This window comes from Rhinolophus ferrumequinum, chromosome 4 (genome assembly GCF_004115265.2).
Source record: "Rhinolophus ferrumequinum isolate MPI-CBG mRhiFer1 chromosome 4, mRhiFer1_v1.p, whole genome shotgun sequence".
In the NCBI taxonomy this organism is placed as follows: Eukaryota; Metazoa; Chordata; class Mammalia; order Chiroptera; family Rhinolophidae; genus Rhinolophus; species Rhinolophus ferrumequinum.
In genome coordinates this window covers 30,299,853-30,324,843 of record NC_046287.1, presented here as the reverse complement: position 1 = coordinate 30,324,843, position 24,991 = coordinate 30,299,853, and the positions used below count along the sequence as shown (strand labels likewise).

The 24,991-nt window shown below is 36.7% G+C and overlaps 1 non-coding gene and 1 pseudogene across 1 annotated transcript; one reads left to right on the top strand and one right to left on the bottom strand.

The window, feature by feature from the left end:
* Positions 1–439: 439 nt before the first annotated feature.
* Positions 440–11,542, bottom strand: LOC117021156 (UPF0606 protein KIAA1549L-like; annotated as a pseudogene).
* An 8,276-nt stretch (positions 11,543–19,818) lies between these two features.
* On the top strand, positions 19,819–19,892 carry TRNAK-CUU (transfer RNA lysine (anticodon CUU)). Its single transcript has one exon. It is a non-coding gene; the product is annotated as a tRNA-Lys (tRNA).
* The last annotated feature ends 5,099 nt before the right edge of the window (positions 19,893–24,991 follow it).

Below are 24,991 nucleotides of genomic sequence, written 5' to 3'. Positions count from 1 at the left end.
CAGAACATTTTTTTATTTGTAATAAGAGACACAGTGTAGGAGAATGGGAAAGGAACATTTTTCATAAGACCTAAGAGTATATTCAAGACCATTTGAAATTCTGTGGCTGGGTGAAGCTTATGGAATACGCGTATCTCAGCAGAGTATCTTCACGGGACTGCAACTCAGGAGTGCAGGGACACGTGACAGGATGTAAATAAAACTTGATAGGACGCACCGAACTGTAATTCATCATCTGGGGAAGTTTGATGGCATTAGAAGAATTTCGCAGTTTAGAGGCATCACTGCACATAAGCATGTGCTTCATCACATGAAATCACCAAATAGCTCTGTTGGACTTCTCATTGTTCCCATGGCATATTGAGGAGTTATGAATCAGGAACAAATCCAACTTCTCAGCATTGCTAAGAGCTAAAAGAAGCCTGTGTCCAAATGAATTCTAATCCATGACAGTGGTTTCTACTAAGTTCATCATATCCGTTGTTATGATTTCACTCCATGGTTGCTGCTGAGTCACCAGAAGATCCGTCTGTTTCCCCTGGACTTGGGCTATCCAGAGACTGCCGACTTCAGGAGACAGAATTCACCGTCTGTTGCCTGTGTTTAGATTCAGCAAAGGGGCACGCAGTTCTGGGTCTGGATCCAACACATGCTTGATTTCCTTTGCGGCTTTTTCGTACATCTTTTTTCTTTCCGTTTGAGCCTTGTTTGTGTCTGCTACGGGGAAATCGTAATATCCCTTCCTCCTGGCTTTGAGGCGCAGCTTGTTCTGATAATACCGATGTCTAACTTCCACTTCAGGACTTTGTTCACCTCACCACTGAGGACTGCCGACTCCTGGCTCCTGTGTGAGGTGGGGTGCACCACGGGGAGGGCAGTGGGCTTTATAGCGATGATTTGCACAGATGCAGAAGATGTGTCAAAGGGATCAGCAGCCGCCTTGCCAGAGTTGTCAAAAAGAACTACTTCCTCTTCACCACTTGCTGGTATATTTCTCTTTCCTGCCTCTACCTTTGTCACTCTCTGCTGTGCCATTATATTCTGGTGTGAGTGCCTCCCTGAGCTGGGCTTCCCTGATTTGTTACTGATGACACAGTCATTCTCACTGGGCAACCTGCTCTTTCTCACTTCAGTGGACTTGGCCGTCTTGATGGTGCATCAATCCTGGGAGACATCCCTTTCCTGCAAGGCAGGAGCATCTCTAACAGGTAGTGGGAGGATCACTGTCTCCTGGGTCACAGGATGGACCTCCTCATCTGCCCCTTGCTGGCCCAGGTGTTGTTTGGCATAATCAGAGCCTTGCATGGGCTTTTCTCTCTGAGGCACGTTCATCACGGTGTCTGACTTGAAGTCATTCTTGTTCTTCCGGCAGAGCATGGCCGTGATGGTCACGATGATGACGATGACCATGGTAATGGGTACCAGCACCGCAGCAATGATCCACAAGTTGTCAGTTGGGTTCTTCACCACGGGGTCAGCTTGCAGAAAGACAACGTAATGCAGGGTCAAGGCCATCCTTTGGGAGTCAACGATGCTCAAGATCTTGGCAGCCGCAGTCCTCAGCAAAGGCTTCCTCTTGTACAGGTTGTAGTAAGCCAGGTCCTCTAGGTCCTTGGGTCCTGGCACCTGCTGCATCTTTACCATTTGCAATGCAGTTTCCAGGGTGATGACCCATTTAAACCACCAGCCTTGTTGCTGGGACATCATGAACAGCTGGGCCAGGTGCTGCTCCATGACTTGGGTGAAGCTCTGGCTGTGCAGGCCCACCAGCAAATTGTCCATGCCCTGCAGTCCTGTAATTACCCAATAGTTTCTTGTTGTTTCTGATATGTCAAGGTTGGGATATGCCAGTGATTCAGCAATGGTGAGCAGCAGGTAGGTGAGATAGAACCCCACCAACTCAGCGCAGAGCTGGTGGAAGGGGCTGTTGGTGACCCTGCCATTGAAGAAAGAGCTCTGACTGCCCATCACGTACACTGAAGTGACTGGGAAGCATTGGACATGCTCATAATCTGAGCCATCAGGTTGCTTTTCATATTCAGAACCTTCCTCTCTGCATCCCGGAAGTCCTTCTGTTCCATTGCATGAGCAAACTTGCAGGACAGTACGCTGTCGGACTGGCTCACAGACTAAAGCACTGTTTTCAGCTGGAAGTAGCCTGCAGGTAGAGATTCCATGGGGAGGTAAGTACTGTCAAAGACTTCAAGTTTGGGGTATGTTGCTTCAGATCTGCAGTGGCATTGCAGACTCCATAAACACCCAGCATTTTGATCACTATGGCAGGCATGTACACCAGCCTCCTTGTGGTAGCATAATAACCCACTGTGACATTGTGAAAATGCTCCAGCGTATCCACATAAGCTGAGGCATCATTCTGGTGGAAAGCCTTCCTCAATGCCTCTGTAATCCCTTTGGCTATGCTGGGCTTCAAGGTTTCACTGTTCTGCATTCTCCAGAAAGAGAACCATTTTCAACAGGAGCTTATTTGATATCTGACACTGCAGGTTGGACGCCATTTTTGCCAGTCTCGACCATAGCTGTCGATGCAGAGGGAAGCGCATTACCTGAGTTTTCTGCCATCAGAGGTGGTAAGTGGGTCACCCTTACTGGTGTGGTAATGGACGTCAAGGCTGCTGTGATTGTCAGCGGGCATGTGGTGGCCGCCCTGGGCATGTCTGGGCTGGTGGGGTTTGGGAAGTCCATGTGCATAGCTTGTAGTTTTCTGGGGAGGTGTGCTGTGGACAACAGGCCAGGGGCAGTACCCATATTCCTTTGCATGGCTGTATGAATGCATATGGTGTGTGCTGATCTTGCAAACATGTAGGTTGGTGTGATCGAGAAGGCTGGATAGACTGCCCTTGGTGGTGACTTCTTTTAACCTTAATTACTTCCTACAGGCCCTACCTCTAAATACAGTTACATTGGAAATTAGGGTTTAAACCTATGGATTTTCAGGGGACACAATTCAGTCAATAACATTTGTCTTAGAAAGATAGCTTCTGTGAGGTTCTTGTCTCGGAAACTGGTGCAGAACAGGTTTGTCTGGCCTCTGGTTAAGTTTTAACCTTCAATCCTTTGATGACTATAAGACTAGGAGGTAGTGGGGCAGTGAATAAAATTCTTCTTTTCAAGCTTGTTATTAAAGGTGACTTAAAGTCTTGGTAGCGTGGAGGACTTCTAACAACTATATCTTTCACTTGTTGCTGAAACCAAGGCTGTTCAGGAGAGGGAATTGATTGAATATTGTTTAAGTATGTACTTGGTTTAATCAGTGATTAAAATTATGTTTATGTATTTCATATGTATTTTAATATAATTCATACAGATTTTAAAATGTTTATGTGCTTTAGTTCTTGATACCATAAATGCTTTGATCCAAGCTACTGAGTAGACTCAGTAACGGAAATGCATTCCACAAAGGTACACCCCCTCGCAGGCTTTTCTTATCTGGCTGCTTAAAACACTTCTCATAATTTTTCATTTGTCTAAAAACAAAAGCCTCCTATATGTCATTATTATGTTGAGAAAGATGTCTTCTCTACAGGTTATTTATGATAACGTTATGAGGCTTTTCTTCAAATAGAATGAAACCTCGGTTAAGCAACAAATAAGAAAAAACAAATGTCATTTTGGTAGAAAGTTATGCAAAAAGAGACTAAATGAGAGTAAAGTCTAAATTCCGATAAAAGTTCTCCTTTCTTTGGAAAGATTTTTTTTCTATACACCATTAATTGATACTGTCTCCTTGGAAACAATCCTGAGTCTAGTTGGGTTACTGGAAACCATGTAGTGTAAACTTAAATTATAGTAATGCGGTATCTCTTCCTATCAATGCCAGTCTTGCTACTAACACAATTTGAGTGTTTGGTATCATGTTAGAGGCTAAATCTGATGGAAAGATGCTCCAAGTCAGAAACGTGAGCTGAGAAAGGGTTGTGCACAATTCTCAGTGTAAAGCAATACGTTGACATTTTTTATTTTACTCCTCAATTTCTTGGGCTAGGTTAAAGTGGTTCTGTACCCACCAGACAAAGTCAGCTTCCTGAGGCTGCAAGGCTGTGTGGGAAATTCAGTAAACTCACGCCATGAGACTTGGTGGGGGGTGAGGGTGGGGAGCCAGCTTTTTCTCCCACATGACATTCCAACATTACAGTTGGCTGCTATTTAAAACAGAGTTATTAACAATTTAGTTGAATTTAACGAGTCCCCCATACTCCCACTTCCCCTTTAATTATAGTATGTAAGACTCTGTCTCAGGGATCTTGGGGGCGAGAAAGTGAAATAGACTTGGCCTGCAAAGGAGTCGCAATTCAGGAAAGGAAATCCAATTGCCTTCACTACTCAATGCAATCTAATCTATTATACTGGAGATACAGCAACCATCTGGAAGCAGAGAAGGAGATAAACTTGTGGACGAGAGAGATGTGTAGGCACAGTGAAGTCACTGCTGGTTATACATGGCTCTGCCACAGTACAGGAACCATAACCAGCAGGGAGCTTGGCAGGTGACTTTCCACCAAAACCCATAAGTGACATTGGGATGCTCTAGTGGAAGGAAGGGAGGGAGACGTTCAACCATCTTCCTGGAAGTTGGTATTAGTTTTGCTATTGAGAAAAGGCTTTATTTTATTTTTTTTTTACTTAGAGGCCAACATTCTTGGAAGTGAAAAGATGGCTTCCGGTTGTGTTTTAGGATGAGAACTTAAACCTGTGGAATGTGACAACACTGTTCAACAACAGAATGGTTAGCAAAGAAATCTTTGATATTAAAGTAAGTTTATTAAATGTGAATTCCTCTATTTCTCAGAAAATTAAAGCATTACTTATGGCAAACAAGCTTATTTATTAGCATGTATTGACCTTGTTATATTGTGTTTTACAAATATTATGAATGAATACGCATGGCTGAACTGTTTTATTGTGGTTTTTTTGGCACAGCCATTGGAAATTTGGGGTTTAAATGCTCCTTTTTCTACTAACAAAGCATATAATTAAAGTTACTGTCTTCTGTGGAGCACATTTTATTTAATATTGGAATTTAGATGTAAAGTCTTCGTTGATCTAATACTAATTTTATTTTTTTGGCAAAGGCCTCTGATTTAGCAAATTCACTAGTCACTATAATTTGATTTGGAAACCTGGGAAATAGAAGTGATATCTTTACGAAGTCATGGTTAAACAATAAGAGTTGGCTAAGACTGGTTCTAATATTTGGTGATCATTCATTATTTCCTGAAATATAGTGAAGAGTTTGAAATTGAAGTGACATGGGTGATAACTAATATTTATTATATAAGTAATTGTGGCAGTATTGTTTGGATTATATTTATTCACAAATTAAAAGAAGATAGATCCAAACTCGTAGCTTCTTCAAGAACTATGCCTGTGTAAGCAACATGAACCACACAGCGCGTGAAGAAATTCCAAAACCCCCCTTTTCTGAATTGTTTTCTCAATCTGTTCACCAAATGAGACTTTGCTCTTCTCATTATCTTGAGTACTGACCTTGAGGCTTTATTCTTTCTTTTCCTTATTTACTTTGTTATCCAGACTTAAAACCCACTATCTAACTACCGTCTTGGACCACCTTTGGCAATAATTCTGCTTCTTTCCCACTAAATACTGCTTTAGTAAACATCTTAATTTGCCATAATGAAAATAAATTAATGAATAAACACGCTTTCAATATTTTTAAGGTATATTAACATAAGAGCTGGGCTGCTTCTTAGCACACCAGATTTGAGCTCTTTGGTTTCTAATGCAATTAAAAAAAGTAGATTTGAAAACGTAAATTAAATTTACAATCAGTAACAAAATATGCTGAGGATACTGGGCCTCTAAAGTTGAAACTAATATCAAAAACTTACTTACAGACCACTTTTATTGGAGTTTCAGATATAAAAAATAGGACTGGAACTGCAGACAATCTCATTTATAAAAATAAAAAATAAAGTACATTCCATCTTTTAATAACAAACTATTTTTGCCAGCGGTTATGATAAAGTGTGGGAAGGAGTTGCCAATGAGGTGGAGTGATGATGAAAATGATGACGATTTAGTATCATGTAGAAATACAAAACCTCGTGCTAGTTGTGCACATTGGATATGCTGACATTCACTAAAACATTTGACTGTGTCAAAAAATGTTTTTGAATACCCTAAAAATAAATATCACCTAAATGCCTATGAATATTAAATATTTAGGACCACCTGTTTTTCTTCTGACCTTCCATAACACTTCATTTATACCTTTATTATGAAATTTGTCACTTTAGTCCTTATGTTATAGTTATTTGTATATTTGAGTTTCCTCAAAAGCCTATAAACTCTTTGAAGTCATAATGTATATCTAATTAATTTTTCAATGTCCCTATAATACCTATCTCAGAAGTCAATGTTAATGAAACGAATGAATAAATGAGAATAACATGATATTATTTTCATTATCACCATTCCAGAATTAATAATTGACAAATTTATATCAGAATGTAACAGATTTTGGGAGCAAAACTCTATGCATGTGGAGGTCAAGAAGAGTAATGCACATTCCTGAATGAGTGAAGGATAGCCGATGACTTCAAAGCCACCAGCAGACCATTTACTTTATCTGGGATCAAGGACTCTGCATGGATAAAAGGCAAAGGAAGTCATCCTCCTTGAAAAAAAAATGTTTTCTTAACATAGAGGTTTGCTATCTAAAGCTCCTTTAATTCCTTAGGTTCAGCTCTATGAAATCACTCTCCTTGAAGTTTAATCATCCAAATCCCAAAATAATAATTTGGGGAAATATAAATTGCCATAGAAAACATAGAGTATGGTAGAGTTATAAGTCTAGCATTAGGAAGATTTGATCTGTTTATAAAACTCATGCATGGAAGAACCGTGGTTAGAACTCATGTGAACACATTCTCTTCCACACTTGCTTAAAGGCAACAGGATATATAGAGAGAGGCCTTCACACAAACAATGGATGGCTATAACTCCTACGTAACTTAAAGCAGGTGTTTTCAAACATATAAGTTTGATATATGCTACTTGTTTTTTGTTGGATTGCTTAGGAAGAGAGACATTGGCGGAAAATATACAAATTGTTCTTTCTACACATTGTTTTCTTAGAAAAAGAAATTTGCAAAACTGATGAGGAATAGATATCGTTAAGATCAATGAAATTCTTCCAGATTCTCTCATTACACAGATCTCATCTCTCTGTAGCCTCAGATTTGGCAGCTATAGCAGGGATTATGGTTTCATGAAAAAGTAGATTTTGTTTTCTTTTGAAATGGCTATGATTCTACAAATGTAAAACTTTAGAATTTCAAAATACAATAACATTTTTTCATTTTATAGGTTTTGATTGAATTTATTTTAGAAGCTTCACTATTCTTTTGATAGTAGCTGACAGATCCAATCATGTCCCCATATGCTTTCTGCTATTTTAAAAGAAACAGAACACAATTGCCTCAGAGAAGCGCCATGTGTTTCTAAAGTGTGAATCTGAAAACCATCCATCTGGTCATGCTGGCATCCTTCTGAATTGTATGTGATTGAAAAAAAACACGTATTCAACATTTTGTGACTCTGGCTAGATGAGAAAGATAATAAGGTAAAGGAGATTTTCTTCATTTCCATTTATTGAAAATCAAGTCTATTCCTTCAGCCTGGAATAAATACCTTGCCCATCCTTCCACCTGGATGGCCTCAATCATCCATCAAGACCCAAGTCACATGTCTTTTTCTTAGTGAATTCCTCTGTAACTCTAGCTCTGTATTGTTTGCACAACTCTTTTCATACTGAAAATGTAGGAAAGTGCTTATTTACTTTGATTAGAATTATTTCTTTAAATATTGCCTCTCCTATAATCTGTGAGCTCCTAAAACGGAAGGCAGATGGTCTTCAACGCAATTTAATTCAACAAAATATTATTACACTATTCCAGAGACTAAGTCTAAGGGCTGCAGAGATAGTATTAAATAAGCAGAGATCATTTTTGCCCTAAAGAGATTACAGTCTAACTGGGAAGAAAAAAATAAGCAACAAATTACACTTCAAGGTGATGCTTAGTGAGGAGATAACTACATCTGAAACCTCATGTAGATAAAAATAAATTAGGAAGTTCAAAGTCTCTTTAATGTCATTTCCATTATTAATAACTTTTTGTATGACGGATATTCAGAATAATTTTCTAGATTGGTGGAATCATTGGAGAGATCAATACCACACATTTCTTGTGAAGGTAATGAACAGTCATGAATTATGGGCTAAGCATAGTGCTAGGTTTTATATATATATTATTTTATGAAGTAGTTGTAAGCCCTCCATGCTGAAGTTACTTCTGGTTTTTCTTTTTTTTGAACTTAAGTTAAATTAATCCTAAAAATAAGAGTTTTTTCACAGTCTTTAATAAGTAAATAAATTATATTGAATTATTAGTTTCAAATATATGATATTAAAATATGCCCACATGTTAATCAAATAGGATTAATAATTTTAGTAAGAGACTGGGATATCTTACCACAAAACATTAAGGTCAGGATGACTTGTTATATTTTGACCACATTGAAATGCATACTGGATCAATTGTTAAGAAGAACAATTTAGTGGGGAAAAAAATCAGTCCATCAGATTTTGGTTAAATTGATTGCCATGGAATTTAGTTGATTAATAAAATAATCTCCTTCTGCCCTAAATGGGGACAACTTAATTATAACTTCTATAAATTCCTCCAGGGAAATCATCATTTCTATTTCTTCTGAATTTCATTACAAGTCTCTGGACTAGAACTCTGCACCAAGTGAAACTTAGTCAAAGTTCAATAAATCAACTCGGACCTTCTTAACATACTATTTAAATGCAGTAAATTTAATTGATACACATTCTTTTATCCACACAGGCACCCTTTGCTATCTCCACTCTCTCTTATAACGTAAGCTCTTTTGCTATACAAAGTCTGGAACTGTATTGAAGTACTAACCCTCCAGACTATGAAAAGTAGTAAAGAATATGGAATTCAGGCACTCAGGAAAGGTAGTGGTCTGTGCACTGTTGGAAGGAAGATTCTCTTCAGCAGAGATGGGAAAAAAGTGGGTGTTGTTATAAGATTAATATGAGAGAAGCATTAAAGATGTGCTGGAAGAGAGAGAGGAAAGAGAGAATAGAATACCAGCTAGGAGGCAATGATATTGAAAAGTTAATTTTAATTTCTTGTAAAAAGAAACATTTACTTTTTCAATTTTTTAAAAGTTGTATGTTAGAAATAAATTTGAAATCCAAATTATTGTCCAACAGTGTTGAATGTATTTGCTGCTCTGCTCTGTTTCAAGAAAGCTCTGCTGAAAGTTGTGTGATCTTCAAGTGAGTGTAATGAAGAGGGAGAAAAAAATCTTGAAAATCTCTCATTTTGTCATGACTGAGCTTAGGGTGGATGACTCACAGTGTGAATTCAAGTTAAATAATTTAACCTTTTTCTCTTATTCAACCCATCTGGGAAACTGAATCCAAGCACTTCACTAGGAAACAGATGGTGCACCAAAGCTAAATTTTCCCAGATTAAAAAAGAAGAAAAATGTGTTATAAGCACTAAAAGAACCAAACATGGAAAAAGAGTAAGAATTAGGAGAAAAAGAGCTATAAACCAGAGCAAACCTTTTCCTCTGTAAAAAATAACATAGTACTTAAAAAATAAGGCCTGTGAGATGATTTGGGGACAGTTAGTAAAATGTTTCCTAAGCACCATGTGCGTAAAGGTGGTCATGATTAAATAGTATATATGGAAAGAACATTGCTCTTTGTAGGCACAGATATGTGTGTTCATTTACCTATATGTCTCAGAAAACAAATAGGATTACTTCAGAGTACTTTTAGGTTACCTATTTTATATCTATAAGTAAATACTAATAAAAACAAAGATATCTTGAGAAAATTTATGGGACCCGTCTAATTATACCACTGATGAAATTTAACACTATTTGACAAATTAAAAAAAATTTCCAACATTTCTAGAATAATTATGTTTCCTAATCTACCTACTCTCTCTAAATATATACATATTGCTTATACACGTGTATATATATATATATATATATATATATATATATATATATATATATATTTCGTGGAAGAAAAGCAAGCTATTGCCCTTTGCTACCTTTGGATGACTTTACTCTAATTGTATATAAAAGTATATTAAGTTCAAAAAGTATTTATATGCCAATATTTACATCTGTCATATTTTATGGAGGAAGAAATGTCCTGTTGCAGCTAAAGTAAAGATATATTGATGAATAAAGTAGAACATAATAGAAAGTATCTGTACCTTCTTATTTCCTGACTGGTTGTAATAAACTTCGGGGAGGTTAGCATGCTATTTTAAAGACATAGTTCATCGATGAGGCTGATGAAACCTGAGAAATTCAAACTGTAGACTTCCAGATGCCACAGTATAAAAATCCAGATTGGACTTTGGGTCCAGGACTGCCTCCAAGAAGAGGTTCTAATGTGGTTAAGGCAAATGGTACCTCACTAACCCAATGCAACCTTTCTTTGATTAATTCTCAAAATCCTGTTTATAAAGCAAAATAAAAACGTGCATATTTTTTTTTCTTCAGAGAATCACTTTTTTTATGGAATTTGGGTCATACTCCTATTACTGAGAAATACAGATGAGCTATGGCTAAATGGCAAAGAAGCAGTGAACATTGAAAGGCAAATACTATTATTAACAGAGGAGAATTTCATGTCTTTTACTCTAATATCCTTCTGAGAAAAGGTAAAAGCATTGACTATCATTATGACTTTTAATGTCCACAATAATGTATCTCCAGATAAAGACAAATTCTCCAGTTTTGACAACCTTGTTCATGGCAGCAAAGCATCCTTGGGAATATTTGCATAAATAAAGCTAATATGAGCTAATTCAATCTCCTGAGATTTCTAAGCCAATAGGTGGATCCCTCCATTATTCTACTTTAGTAATATATACTCAATTATGTCTGTGAAATATATATTGCAAAAACATATATTCAACTTTCAACTAGACTTGCATATTATTCATCACATATATTCATTATATATATGTATATATCTACATGTATATATATGTACATATGTATATATCTTCATACTACATTTGTATGAATCTTTTCTCTTAATAGTAAAAATATTGAGGGGAGTTGAAAATTTTTTTGAAAAGATAAACTATTGATGTAAAGAATTAAAATTCCCAAATAATATTGAATTCGTGGGGATTTAGTTTTATTTGGAAGAAAAGGGGCTCACGTGCCAATTTCAAAAGGATTTTTGCAGAGATATAACTGCCACTGTACACTAACCGCCAAAGATTTATACAGTCTCCTTGGCCTGTAAGAGTTTCTCATAGAAGAGTTCAAGCTGTAGTTTCAGATGGCTTAGAAAGGAAAATGTCTGTAATGTGTAGGACCAATATGCTGGCTCCTGGTACATCATATCCGGCAGGTTCTCAAGGCTCGGATAGTAAAAGCTAATGTTTCCTTTGATGGAGAGCCTTGGCTCTCTTAGATGACGCATATTGATTGTTACATAATTATCTCTAGAGTAGCTTCATATAATCTCTTTTCTAATCTAAACACTAAATATAAATTCCTTAATAACCAGTACTGAATTTTTCCCCCTCCTTTCCCTAAACTAATCCTGAGACATGACATGGTATTTGGGCACCATGTAGGTTAAGAATCATTTCTAATCCATCACTATAACCAGAAGCAAGCCAAAGCTTATGACGGAAAGTGGGGACATAGTTACACTCACTCAAGAACAGTTTACTTACCTTTATATATCTATGGTCCATAATGGAACATGCAGAGTAGAAGTTCATATAAACACTTTCAAATCATTTCTATTCTTCACAAATCTAGCATGAAAGCGTCTCTGTTGCTGTGTCTATGATTAATGTTAAAAATAACTAATGTTGTCTTATAGAGCAGTTGTTATCATTTCTCTGAGCATCAATTCTCTATATATGAAAACCACTCATGCTATTTCCCTTCTTCACTGCATAGCAAGAACTGCAATCAAAAATGAATGCAATTTTAACACATCACAAAACTCTAATTGGTGGCTTCAAGTTTTATGTGCTCCATGGTTACACTAACCTTATAACTCTCAGGAGACGAAAGGGTCTCCAAATAGGTAATAGATTTAGAAAATGTGAAACATATTTGTTTAAACAAGAATCATCTAGATTATTGTATAAGATCAAATTTTATTTCAACTCTATTATATTTCAATGTCATTTAAATTATAACATTGTAGAACATATCACCAAACTTATGGCCACTCACTGGTGGTTCTATCAAACAAGAAATTGTGCACCTTCATGGTTATTCAGATAATTGCTGGTAGTATATTCTGAGCACATCATGAAGAAAGAAAAGGGAAACTACATTTTTATTGTATACCTTCTATTTTCTAGGCATTAGGTTAATAGCTTTTATTTCACCATCTCTTTTAGCCTTTCAAACTTCCTCTTGGGTAGATATTGCAATACCTATTTTACAGATGAGTAAAGTAAGGGACAATAAGTTTAAATCACCCAAACTCTGGTCTTTATACATGTAAAGCTAGTATTCTTTTTACTATATTGTATCATCTGTCACAAGAAAGAGAAACATATTTATACACTCATTAATGTTTTTAGACCTCTTAAAGACCAGCATTATAATGTTTTTCTCTTGACTAACAGAAGTCCCTACTGCTCCAAGAATTTCAACAGTCCTTTTCAATTTCATGTGGTTTGCTAAGGAGAGTTAGGATTCCCCAGAATTTGTGCCTGCAAATTCTGAATTTCCACTCAAGAGCATAGAGGAAGAAATAGCAGATTTCCTTGTCTTCTTTTATTTTTTTTAAATGCCTATTGAAATGAAACTTCTCTTTTTCAGTTTGCTGATATTTTTATGCATGTGCTGATAATAATTCTAAATCTCTAATATTATTCTCAAATCACTATCTTCTTTAAGTTTTTGAATGCAACTTCGTGACTAAAGCCTTTCTCTAGCGCAAGCATGCGAAACTCTTTGGAAATGCTTTCAAGGGCTCCTTATCATTTGAACATTGAGAATCAAATCATCAAGATAGACAGCGAACTCTACTCTTCCCTGAAACTGACCACAAGGATTCCACAAGGGAATCTGTTGCAAATAAACAGGTTTGGTGGTTGTCAATGGTCTTAAATTTCCATGCTTTTGTGTTCTTTTTCACTTGCAAATATGGAGGGCTAAGAGACAACCTCCTGTCCTTTTACTATATTCATATATGGGAATAGGAAATTGTGTTCACTTTAGAGATTCCATTCAAGTGTTTATACAAAGTTCCAAAAATACCATTAACAATCCACTGTTTTTTACTACATATCTATTAGAATGGCTAAAAACCAAACAGAACACCGACAGCATCAAAAGCTGGTGAAGATGTGGAAAAACTGGATCTCTCATAAATTGCTAACAGGAATGTAAAATGGTATAGCCACTCTAGAAGTTTGGCAGTTTCTTATAAAATTAAACATATGCATACCATACAATCCAACAATCACACTCTTGGGCTTTTATTCTAAAGAAATAAAAATTTATGTTCATGCAAACACCTGTAGATAATGCTTACGGCAATTTTAATTGTCATAGTCCAAAACTGGAAACAACCCAAATATCTGTCTATGGGTGAAGGATAAACACAGGGTGGTAATCCATACCGTAGAATACTATTCAGTAATAAAAAGGAATAAACTATCATTATATACAGAAATATGAATGAACCTCAAGGTGATTATGTTGAATTTTTTAAAAAGTCAAAATCAAAATGTTACATACTGTATGATTCCATTTATGTAACAATCTTGAAGTGATAAAACTATAGGAGTGGAGAACTGAGCAGTGGTTGCCAGGTGTTGGTGAAGGAAGAGGTGAAACTATAAAAGGTACCACGAAGGTTGTGTTCAGTTCTGTTATCATGATTGTGGTGGAGCTCATATGAATCTATACATGTAATAAAATTTCACAGAACTACATTCATACATATTTCAAAAAAAAAAAAAAAGAGTGCATACAAAAACCTGTGAAATGTGAGTAAGATTTGCAGTCTAGTTAATTGTATTGTGTCAATATCCATTTCAATTTCCTGGTTTTGACAAATGTGTTATAGTTAAGTAAGATGTTACCATTATGGGAAGCTAACTGAAGGATACAGGGGACATCTCTTTACTATATTTGCCACTTCTTGTGGTATGTAATTATTTCAAAATAAAAATTTTTTTTTAAACTTTTCAAAATTTCATCTGTTTTTAAAAAGGCATGTGTCTTGGGACTTTTATGTAGATTCAACTCTGTAAAAGGAATGATCTGACCAATCTGAAGCGCTGTCTCAGCCTAAGCACTCCTGATCATTTCGCCCTCAATCAAATTCCCTATGATAAAACTCAGAGGTAAGACTTATGCTGATGTGTTGTGGTTATATGAGGCTAAATTAGGGCTCACAGGGAGCGAATGAAGGTAATTTTCAACTTTGTTTTTCTTTTTAAATGTTCTCTAAACACACTTTCTAGGAACAATAGAATTTGACCTGGAAGTTGAGGATTAAACTGCAGTTTTGTGGATAATACCTTTTAAGTTACAAGGGAATTATTAACATTTTCCATGGTATGAATGTGTAAAAGGAAAAAAAAAATGAAATAGGATGTAACGTAGACAATGATCTGATTAAACGATTACATGATTCAAAAACAGTGTCAGATGAGTGGAACATGGTAAGATTATCACTGGAATTCTGTGAAGAGTTTAAAACTTTAAACTTCTTGCAGATGATTTGAAAGTCTAAAAATACAACGTTGATAAAAACTAAAAATATCAGGCCATATCTAGAATATGGCATGAAACTGAACGGGCTCCTAAGTGACCTCTAGAAAATCATCTATGTTTTTCCAAATTTGACTTTGGCCATATTTTCTTTATGTAGAGTTGTAGATGATTGGTATAGTACTAATAAACAATCAAACAAGCAAGCAAACAAATAAATAGTTTAAAATAAATGTTTCATGATCCAAATCTTGACTATATCTACAGTTACTAATGTTTCTTATTTTGCATTGCATTATCCACTCTAAAGGCAATTCACTATCTCTGCTTTCCTGTAGGCACTTGTTTCCAGCTTGTAAATTTGTTGTCCTGAATGTCCTACAGGCCTTATGTCATGCTGGGTCTCTGGTCCTGCTCCCTGCACCAGAACGCAGGACATGGTGAGGCCAAAAGGGAACAACAAAGGAGCCATAGATAGGGGAGTCATACCACTATATTCTCGATGGCAGCTGGTCAAGACGCAAAAGCAAACATCCGCCAGTACCCCAACGAAGGGTCTTCCTGTACCCCAGTCTCGCTAGCGGCCGAGCAAGACACAGGAAGTAGGATCCCCACGATCTGCAATCTGCAGTCGCGCTTGCTAATCCCACTTGCTAGCCGCAATCTGCTGTCCGCTTCTCTGCCAACAAACCAACCCCCTTGCTAACGGCAATCTGCCCTGTTAGCTCAGCCATGGCAGTTATATCAGTGGCCAATGGGTAACAGGTTATAGCTGACGGCCGTCTACTACCGGAGTCAGCACCTTTCCATATGAGGTCGAGAGCCTGGAAACTGCTCTCTGGGACTCCGTCCCCACACCTTATGTACCTCAATCTTAATGTATCAACACTGAGCTCATGATTTGCTCTTGGAAACTTGTTTCTCTTGCTGGAGTCACAATCATGGTTAATGGCGTGACCGTCCACCCACTTCCCAAGCTGGAATACCGTTACTCTTTTACCCCAGCACTGTATCCCATCACCAAATGCTTCCAAGAGATACAAACATTTTCAAACTCAGACTCATTGGCCGTTAGAATTACCATCTCCCTCTGAGTAACTTAATTAACACTCTTGTGTTAAAACCTCCATTGGCTCCTTAAGAGACTAGATCTTAATCGTTCTCAATGTAAAAAAGAAATGATAATCATTGATGTAATAAAAGTGTTCAAGAATGCTACTGTAGTAACCATATTGCAACATATAAACGTATCAAACCTCAAATGTACACAATGTTATATGCCAATTATATTTCGATTTAAAAACAACAAACAAACAAAAAACACAATTCATTAGCTCCTTATGATATTGTATTAGTTTTCCATGGCTGCCATAACAAAGTACCATAAACTTAGGAGGTTAAAATAATGCAAATAGTTAACTTACGGTTCTGTAGGTCAGAAGTTCAACATGGGGCTCACGGAGCTAGAATCAAGGTGTTAGTCAGGCTACATTCCTTTCTGAAGACTCTGGGGGAGAATCACTTTCTTGCTTATTTGGGTTGCTGGCATAATCCAGCTTCCTGTGGTTGTAGGACAAAGGTTCTCATTTCCTTGCTGGCTATAAACCAGGAGTTTGTTCTCAGCATCTAGAGGCTGTTTATACACCTTGGTTTGGGGCTGCCTTCCTCCATCGTCAAAGCTGGCAATGGTGGGTCAAATCCTTCTCAAGTTGCATCTCTCTGACCATTCTTCCTCCCTTGCCTCTCTCTCTCTGACCCAGCTGGAAAGACTTCTCGCTTTTAAGTACTCCTATGATTAGATTGGGGTAATCTAGGATAGTCTCACATTTCAAGGTCCTTAACCTAATCATATCTGCAAAGTTCCCTTTGCTATGCAAGGTAATATATTCCCAGGTTCAGGGGATTAGGGTGGAGGCTTTTGAGGACCATTATTCTGCCTTCCACAGGTGTATGGCAATTTTAGGAAAGCCAATAGGTGAACTAGCTCTTCTTCCACAACAGAACTAATTGAGAAAGTATGGAAGTCAGACTACAAGGCATAGAAATGTCAGCTTTATTACTGATGTTAGATCCATGGCAAATGGTCTTTCTAATATTTCACCCCTGAATTAGACAGGTTTTCTGACCCAGTCAGCCACCAGTGGGGGCAGACAGAACGTGCTCCTGTGAGCTTAACTGATAGCAATGTGTTTGAACTGTGCATGTTCTGTTCCTTCCTCAAATTCATCTTCCATGAGCTTCTCTTCCAGAAAGGAGTGGGGTGGGGAAGTGGGGGGGAGGAGTGCACAGAATTTGGAAGTTCCTCTCCATGGAAATGTGACATTAGGAGACTAAAAATGTCCCTCATCAACAGACTACTGATTGAATTCACGCTTTAAATGCCATATCTTTCAGAGTCGAACCCCACCAACTCTTCTGGTTGGTTCTCCTGCCACTGCTCCTCTTGTAGCCTGCATTTCCCTCCCCAGGTCTTGTCAGTGTTCCTGAACATACCAACCCCCTGCTTTCCTATTTACCATCTCCTCTGATTAGAGGACCCCTGCAGTTTGTGTGTGGTAATCTCTTCCTCAATGTCCTATGTGTCCTCTGAGGAAAGCTCTATGACCTTCTGCAGACTCCCTTCTCTCAAGGTCATAGCCTTATTTTCAGTGTCTCATACAGAGGTTGAATTTGGGGTATAATGGGATCTCATTAAATATTTTTGAATATATTTTACTTTTTGAATAAAATTATGAATGAATTTATCTGTTTACAATTCTGCTTTTCTCTTGAGGGAAGAGATTGTGTCTTGTTTATCTTTTTAGCTCCAGCGCCATCTCCATGCCCGATACACAGAACGTTCTCCATTACTTTTCCTGAAAGAATATGTAAATTAATGGATTCTGTCAAAACCAGAATATATTATTGGAGATGTTTGCATAACTATTCCCAGATTCTGTGGTCTGTTAGTTCCTATTCTTTAAAGAGAACTTTTGATATGTTCTAGAGCTCTTTGATATGTAAATCTAGAGTTCTTCTTGTGGCCAACAAAGTCTGACACAGTCCTCCTTAGGATTCTCCTCTGATCTGATTACCAGACACTCTTTCCTGGCAGGTATAACTACACATATTGTTTTTATTTCATAGCAGGTATAACTACATACCTAATATTATATACGATGGTATGTTACATACTGGTTTATTTCCTTTCTGCCCATCTAGACTATAACCCCCATAAGAGTGACTGTGTTTTATTCAATAGCTCCAACAGTGTCTGCTACATAATAGGCATTAGATGAATTCTCATTCAAAGAATGAAAGAATGAATGACATAGTGTGGAACGGGAGAAAAAGTAGGACTTTGGAATCAGAGAGGACAGGGTTAAAACCATAGTTCTTCAATTTTGCCAGCGGTTTGGTCTCAAAGCAAATTATTTACCGTTTAATAATATCCATCTTGCATGGCTGGTGAGACACTGGCAATAGTGGAGATAAAATGCCTGGCACGTACTAAGTGTTCAAGAAATGGTGGCTGTAATTAAGTCACTTGTTTTTATATTTAAAGGCTTTATGTTAAAATCATCATGGAGATCACTTGTCTTCTTAGTGCTGACCAAATATATTTTTGTGTACCTCTTCACAAGGAATGAAGTGAAATTCTAGGGTGCATACCCCATTGCTATCAGCGGAGTCTAGTATCTTTAATGGGGTATCATAATATCCACCAAACTTATTAAGAATTCTATGAAAGGATTTTAAACATTCCTCAGCAAGAAATATTTCAAAGTCATCCAAAAAGCTCTCCAAGGTCAGTGCTTCCCATTCAACTTCAGAACTGGGCCAAGATGGTAGTGAGAAGACATCCATGTCCTCTGCCAAGCTAAAAGGCCTTTGTGTGCATATACCACAGGCTGATTCACGCAAAACAACAACGACAAAAAACTTCAAACCCCTTCCAGTTCCAAAATGTTTGCTGCATCTGCATTTATTCTAGATTTTATAATAAATTCAATTGTAGCTTTAAGTTAGATGATAATATAGAACTCCTGATCTTAAATTTTCCTGATTATTTTGAAAGTAATCATTATTTTCTACCTTGTATCTCATGGATTTCAAAGAAATGTCATATCCATTGTGTCTGTAGGATAGGAAACACATCCTGTGCACAGCAGGCACATGATCGTGTTAAATTTGCAGCACCCTATACATCAAAGTTAATTTTCACTCTTTGTTGTTGAAGAAGCTGTAGCCCAAAGCAATCGTGACTCTTCCCTGGCTACAGGAATCAAAATCTTGTTGGCGTATGATACAACAGAAAGAATATGGCTTTTACAAATGTTTGGTTCATTTCTCAGCTCTGCAAGTGCCTGTGGGTCCTTGGCAAATCTTCTCTGAGCCTTAGTTTTCTCATCTGTGAAATGGGATTATTAGTCTCACACCAGGATAATCGGCAACATTTAAATGAAAAATCTATATATGTGTAAATGTAGGTACATTTTTAATATCATGGAATTGGAGCATAGGTCTCTGACAGAGTTTGGTGGTCTTGTAATCCAATTCCGTATTTTCCATGTGGAAAAAGAAAAACAAACCAGGTAATATGCCATTTCTCTGCTTTGTTTGACACTCTTTTGCCTGAATCTTGTCGTGTTCCTGAACCACTTTCAAAGGGCATAGTCTGCCTGCCTCACTGAATTATGGTCAAATCATTTATTCATTCATTCAACAGATATTTATTAAACACCTATCATAGGCCAAACACTATAAGAAGTATTGGATGTGAAATGTTAAATGAGATAGGTGAGGCTTATATTACCTTGGGAGAGCCCAAAACTATAAAATTAAATAATGAAGCAAAATGAAATTTGAGTTATTTAGATTAGGATTTGAGTGATAATGAAAATAAAAGTGGCTGATGTTTTACAGCGTAACTTGGGGCATATGTACACAGGTGTCTTGGGGACACCAGTCTTAAGGAAAGACTTAGAGAAGACATCTCTAAGAAATCAATACACTAGGGGAGGCCGGTTAGCTCAGTCGGTTAGAGCGTGGTGCTCTTAACAACAAGGTTGCCGGTTCGATCCCCACATGGGCCACTGTGAACTGCGCCCTCCACAACTAGATTGAAACAACTACTTGACTTGGAGCTGATGGGCCCTGGAAAAACACACTTAAAATAAAAAAAAATAATAATTAAAACAAAGTAATCAACACCCTAATACCAGGATAAGGACTCATCTCAGTAATGGCCACAGGTACAGTTTTGGATTTTGTGTTTTATTTAGTGGAAGATAACTCTGGAAGGTAAGACAACAATGTTTTATAAGGGAGTAAAAGTGGAAATCATGAGATAAAATTAGGAAGCTGTTTATCATTAAGAAAAAGTAATAAAGATAAGGTGATGGAAAAAGAATAAGTGCGGTTATTAATCCTGGAAGGGTGATCAGGGAGGTATCTCTGTCGAAGATTCTACATTTTCTTATCTCTATAATGATAATTCCGAGATCAATTGTATTCTGTTCCTACAGTTTGGCAGACAACCTACTAATTAATTAACCAATCCACTGATTTTATGGGAGGAAAAGTACTGCATGCATTTATTTGGCATCATGCACAAATGAATTTGATCACTTTTAATTGTTTAACTTTTATTTAGTTTGATGACCTGCAACTGAAATACTAAAATACTTGGGGGGCCTAGGTTTTAATCTAGTAAATTCTCAGGGCAAATGTGACTGCCTGTTCCTAGGTCTGATTCCTCTATGCCAGGCTTCCCAGTGGCACATTAGGTAATCTGTTATTCAGATATAACTGCAGTGCCATGTTTCTATTTAAAGAGGAAAGGAAGTGATTTTGTATTTGTCCCTCTTAAAAGAAAAGCCTGAGGGACAGATTATGGTCAGAGTAGCAATGCTGAAGTTATTGAGGCAGAAATAACTTCAGTGAAAAAAATATAAAGTAGCCCCAAGAGGATTAACACATTACTAAAATGCCGTCACATCAACCTCATTAGACAGTTCAGTGATAATTTTTCTATTGTAAGTATGCTGCATTTTTATTCACAATGGTGTTAAGAAAAAAGGAATAATTATCTTCTCTTGCATTTTAACAAAAGATTTTATAATGACAAAATAGTTTACTGAAAATAGCAGTTGAGAGGTCTGTTATAATTCTATTGTTACTTTCAGAGCAGATGCCATGTCACATGCAAAATGCCAAGACCACAGAAAAATATTTTTAGCTGAGTAAAAATATGTGACATTTAAGAAAGAAATGGTAGTGCCTTGATTCATTTGTTAATTGACTATTTCAACATTTTCTATACACAATTGTCTGAAGGTTATAGAATGTAAAAAAGATTCAATCCTTGCCCCCATGGGATTATATTTTTAGACAATTGAGATAAAGTGTCCTTTGTAATTTATGATATGTGGGAGGAAAAAAGAGAAAGGCAAATAGAGCAAATGTATTCTTGGTCTCATCAAAGAAAGGTCTCAATATTGGTTTTAAAATGACAAAAAATGACAGTTTGAGCTGGGCATTAAGGGGAAAAAATGGCCTAGTGAGCAAAATGGATTGATTAGAAGCTGAAAATAGGAAAAAAAAAAATCGTAAGATGTGGGAGAAACCTACATAAACTTCAGAAGAGATCAGATAGAGGTTTAGAGGCAACAAAAGAGAGAAATTTTGTTAACTCATTGGCAAGGGTTTTCTTTTTTTTTCCTTCAATATTTAAGGTAAGGAAATATAAGGTGGGATAGAAATAGATCACATTTTTTTTTTTTTTGCCTAAAGTCTGGACATAAATAAACAACAAAAGCATGTATTTTAAAGTTTAGGAAGTCTTGGAATTTCTATCACATATGGACATCAGAGCTACAGGTAGTGAGCATAACACACTGGGCAAATGCATGGTGGAAAGTTCGCAAACTTAATTGTCCGACCTCGTATACATTGGATACACTGTAAATGAGACCTCAATAATTTTTAAACAAAAATGCACTGTCATTTTCTGTCTTCTAAAATGGAGACCTAAATTGAACTTTGGAACAGATTTTCCAGAAGAGAGAGAGAGAGAGAGAGAGAGAGAGAAACTCATGTCCTTAGGGAAGAGCTGGATGCAAAGAATTAAATCAAACATAAATAATACAAACAGAATGGCTGGTTATTCCGTTTAGAGTTGCAAATCGAGTGTGTTCTTAGGAATTATAAGTGTCTGCAGACCTTATTTCTGATAGACACATTTCCTTTTCTACAAGTGGGTCTAGACTTTTTTTTACATGTATATTTTATCTTGATCTTAGGATGATGCATGCATGTTCCCTTGCCTAAGCAGCTGCCTATAGCTGATGGGTGCGGAGACTGTGAAATCTAAAAAAAAGAAAAAAAGACATGAAGACCTGATATTCCCTTTATCTTATGGGCACACAATGAAGAAAGTAGACCGACGTTTTTGCACCTGGACAGAGAGAGGAATGTCTCACATGTAAAGATATTTAAGACAAGTAACATAGAATTTGGTGACTGTACCGATACTAAGCTGATATTTTCTGATGCTTTTTAGTGCCATTATAATCCTGGGCTTACAGCAGGGTTTGTTTGTGTTGGTAGGCAGAATAGCGGCTCCCTAAAATGTTCCTGTCTGAATCCCCAGAACCCATGGGCATAATATGTTACATGGCAAGGGGGAAATAAAGTTGCTAACCAGCTGACCTTAAAATAAGGAAATCATCGTGGATTATCAGAGTGGATGTGATTACACCACAAGGGTCCTTTGAATATAGAAGAGGGGGGCAGAAGAACCAGAGAAGGAGATGTGATAACGGAAGCAGTGTCAAAGTGATGCGATGTGAGAAAGACTCAACCAACCATTGCTGGCTTTAGAGATGGAGGAGGGGCCTGCAAGCCAAGGAATGCAAGCAGCCTTTAGAATCTGGAAAAGGCACGGAAAGAGATTCAGAGCCTCCAGAGAAATGCGGCTCTGCCACCACCGTGATTTTAGCCCATTAAGATCCACTTTGGACTTCTGACGTCCAGTACTGTGACATATGCATTTACATTGTTTTAAGCCACTAAGTTTGTGGTAATTTGTTACAACAGCAATAGGAAATGAATACAATTTCAAGTGCATTGGATTACCAAAGACTAATCATCCCCAGAGGAGAGTCAACTAAGGAGCAGGAAGACAAGACTAAGGGAACAAGCCCAAGACTGCAAATTTCTCCTTTTCCTGGAGTCAGAGCTCCTCGCTTGGATTCCATGGCATGGAGATAAGCAGAACACCTCTGTGGTGAAGAATAATGTAGCTCGTGCATCAGAGTCAGACCCAGAGTAAGGCAGGGAAGTGGCCTGAAAAGAGACCCTCACGCAGGGTCACAGGCTTATGAAGGTGTCTTTCCTTCTCTCGGAATGGATACTCAATAGAGTATCCGTTAACCATGACCGACTAGTCTTGGCTGTGCACTGAGAAACTGAGCATACTCAGTAGAGAGTGCAATGCATTTTGTCTCTTTTCCCAGAAAGAGAGTGGTGAGGGCCATGGGAGTCATCAGTAGAGAATAGCACATCTAGCAAACCCTAATGCCACAAGAGGAATGTGTAGAAGTAAGATGGCGGTCTGGGTGGGAGGAGACTCCTGTTCATTTTCAGATGTTCTTGCAGAAAGCTGGGGTTGATATATGACAACTGACCTGGGGTCAGCCTCAAGTGATCATAATTTGAGCTCTAGCAATAAATATAAGATTTCTCACTCACAGTAATGAACAAAATTATGAAAGAAAAAAATTAAGTAAATTTAACTGAGCTCAAAAATAAAATGGACAAAATGAACCAGAAATAGAACAAGCTGGAATTGAGAAACACATGAAGAATTCAGTGCCAAGAAATACAGGTACAAATCAACAATCTGAAAATAAACTAATTATTAATTACCTGGCATATCAAAGATCTAAGCTGATAGTCTGGTAGTAGCTACCCTCTGAATACTCAGACACAGATCCATGCATATATATATATATATGGTGGTATATGATAGACATGGCATTAACAGTTATGGGAAGTTTAAATAAATCATTCTAAGACAATATTTTTCTACATGGAAAAATATAAATTAAAACACTACTATACACAATATTAAAAACTCAATTCCCAGTGAATTTCACCTATGAATATGAAAAGCTAAACTTTAAATCTCTTAGAAAGAAATATAGGATAATGACAATATAATATTGGGTTAGAGAAAGATTTCTTAGACACAAAACTCACAAAATCATAAACATTAAGGGAAAATATTGATAATTTTTATAGCATTGAAATAAAAATAATTTGAACAGCAAAATAAACTACTAGTAAAGTGAAAAATAATTGTGAAAAAATAATTCCATAAAATAATTGCATAAAAGTATAAAAATATCAAAAGATCATATATTAAATATGTAAAACTTCCACAAAAAAGCTATTAAATGGACAAAGTTTTCAATTGATATAATTCATAAAAATAAAACTGGATGCCTAATATATATATACATATATATACACATATATACGTATATATAATGATTAAAGTTATTATGTACATAATTATGATATATAAAATGATTTAAAAGTCATAAGTAATCAGGTAGACGCATATGAAAATAATATAAAAATACCAGTCTTCAAATTGGCAACATTTTAAATCTTCCAGTTTCAAGTGTTATCAAGCATATTTGGAAATGATAACGCTCAAAAGTTTCTGTTTGGAATGGAATTGTTACAATTGCTTTGGAAAGAATTTGACAATATTTAGTATAGATGGAGATACATCTCCGAATTCCACTTTTAGGAATAGAGCTCTTACCATTCCTGTCCCCCAAAAACCTACTCTGATATCTGCAAAGCAGACATGTACAAATAACTTTTGTAATGATACTGATTTAACCACAAAAATTATAAGTTGCCTAAATGTCCATCAGCAGAATAAATTAAATAATATGTGCTTTACATATAAATGCAATGCTACAAAATGGAATGGATGCATTAGAGTTATATCTATCAAATGGACATTAAAAATATCTGATATACATATAAACATATGATAAAAAATATAAGATATATATATAGAGATAGATAGATAGATAGATAGATAGATAGATAGATAGATAGATATAGATTCATTATATGTTATATATATACTGGGGGTGCCAAAACAATGTAT